Genomic DNA, 2,471 nt, shown 5'->3' with positions numbered 1-2,471 from the left:
GATTTTCAAACCCTACAGTCCCCCATCTTGACACAACCGGATATAGCTGGGATGTGTCAATTGGCATGTAAGAAAATCCAAAGGCCTACCAAGTGTCAGTCATCCCCGTTGTTTAATCTAACTAATAACCCTTACAAAGTTAGTGTGTACAAAACAGTATCATTTTCCTTAAAGAAAAAGGTACAATAATCATATCCCCTTTCAAGTATAAATCAAAACAAGGTACTACATTTTTCCATTACATAGAGCATAACAAATACCCCATGCCGCGTGTGTTCCTTGCGTCCTTTCCTGCAAAGTTGTACAGCTTTCACCCTATCCATCCGTGATGGTGTAAGTTCGTACAACTTTGCCGTATATAAGTTTTGACAGCTTACGTAGCGTATGATATTAGCCAGCTTCCAGGTGCGAGTAGTGCTGTGATACAGTGCATCAGAATGGTCCTTTGTTTCCGACAAAAGGGCATTCTTCTCATGGTCATACTGGGCTGTCCTTCTGTTGCTGCTTGTTGAATAATTTCAGATACCGGTGGGCTTTGAGGGCTCTTCTGGCTTTGCAGGTGTTTGTAATGAGATACACTACAATGACCAGTTGTACAACTACCAGCGTGTGGGAGGCCATGCGAAGCCCGACAGGGATATCTACCCTCGTTCCCCATTCCCACCACGTGGGTGACTCTATGTCTGCGATCCCAAGAGCTATGTCTTTGTTTTTCTGTTCAAGGGTGAAGTAATGTTTTTGACTGAGGTCCGCTGCCTTCAATAAGGCAGTGAGTTTCTCAGGTAAGAGTGGTATAGAGTACCCAAACCGGGCAACATAGTTCTGCAAGTCACTTACATTGTGCTGTACCGTGAGGTGAATTGTGGAGGGTTCCGGGATTGGAATGATCCTTTCCTGGGCCACTTGAACTTCTGCCCTAGGTTTAAAGCAAAAGCTGCTGTCCGGTATATCACACCACTCACTCGGGCCGTGCCTATACCGACGGGCAGTTGTGGTGACACAATATGTCCCACCATCCACATATGCTATCTGTGGAGGTACATGGCCAGGTGCCATTACCTCCATCGTGCAATTTATAGGTTCTGCCCCAGCAGTGCTAAACCCGCATTGTGACCTCCTGAAGGCGTTCAAGTGCTGGGGACACAGTATCACCTGTGCTCCCCGGCTACGGCAACCAGACAGGTCAGTACCCTTCACTGTGTGCTCCCACACAATGACATAGGGTGGGACCGTTGTGAAACGGACGTGTACCCCCCCCTACGAATGACCCCGACATTCTCCACACGATACAGGGGTGCTGGTTTGGCGGATGACCCCATCACTGGCATTCGCACAACCACACCCATAATAGTGTGGTTGGATTTCCCACAGTCAACCGGGACAGGATAGGCCTCCGACGCCACTCGGAGCTGGCATGGGCTGAGGGTGTGGCTATAGGGGTGCAGTGCCTCCAGGTGCTGGTTGCTGATCCAGGAGCGGACCCGACCTTGCCTAAGGTCTTCCAAGTTACTGCGGCCCTCTCCCAGCAACCAGGCCCCGTAGATCACACACACCTCATTCTGTGCCGCCTGATCGGAGGCCAGCCGGTCCTCCTTAATCAAGGTGTTTATTGTCCGAGCATGAGCCTCTAGCTGGGCGACAATCTCCTTCAGGTGCACTGTCATAGCTACCCCCTTGTGAAGCGTGGAGCCCAAAACATCATTCTCCTTCCCTAGGATGCTGCGCAGCTGAGACTTTAGCCCATTAATCTGTAGGGCCAGCTGCACATCATCCAGGCTGTTCATAACTGAGGCCCCGGTATTAAACCCAGTGAAAACATCGTTCAAAACCCCCCTGCGCTGTCTGCCCCTCTCGGTCGTGTCTTCTTTTGTGTACAGGTCTGCCACACTGATGTCCCCGAAGTCCAGCTCATAGAAGCTTCGGAACATCTCCCTCAGCAGAGCCTGATACAGCAACTCGGTTTTCCGGGGGCAGAACGCAGGTTGGTGAACTTCTGTTAGGTTAAGGACCACAGATGCAACCGCATAGTGCACTCCCTGGTACACTAACTTACCCGTCGGTACTAATACCAACCCATTCCCAGGTCCCCTAGTGGTGGTCAGACATCCGTGGGCGTCAGTGTGTTTGGGCGTGGGTAGGGGTTTCCTCACCTGAGCCAGGAGCTCAGTGGCATTGATGGGCACTCGGATGCGAGGGGTGACGCAAGCTTCCCCGCTTCTATCCCACTCCAACCCGTACCCTGTGTCCTGCCACCACCTGACAAAGGCGATGGACAGCCCCGCTGGGCATACTTGGGCTGATCCCCATAGGCATACGTACATCCCTTGTTCGTAGGCCCACCATTTTTCCCAACACAACTGTGACTTCCCCCGGTGACCCCGTGATGGTCCGGTAGGTATCGTTGCTCAGACGTTCCCAGTCTGAGCTCCTGTCCTCAATGTCCGTGCTCAATTTCCTGAGCCACCACCAGC

The 2,471-nt window shown here is 51.8% G+C and overlaps 1 pseudogene; it reads right to left on the bottom strand.

The window, feature by feature from the left end:
• Positions 1-477: 477 nt before the first annotated feature.
• On the bottom strand, positions 478-1,954 carry LOC147124803 (uncharacterized; annotated as a pseudogene).
• Between the last annotated feature and the right edge of the window lie 517 nt (positions 1,955-2,471).

Source organism: Somniosus microcephalus, chromosome 1 (assembly GCF_052327205.1).
Source record: "Somniosus microcephalus isolate GS21.2 chromosome 1, FLI_Smic_1.0, whole genome shotgun sequence".
Taxonomy (NCBI): Eukaryota; Metazoa; Chordata; class Chondrichthyes; order Squaliformes; family Somniosidae; genus Somniosus; species Somniosus microcephalus.
This window is presented reverse-complemented; position numbering and strand designations above follow the sequence as displayed.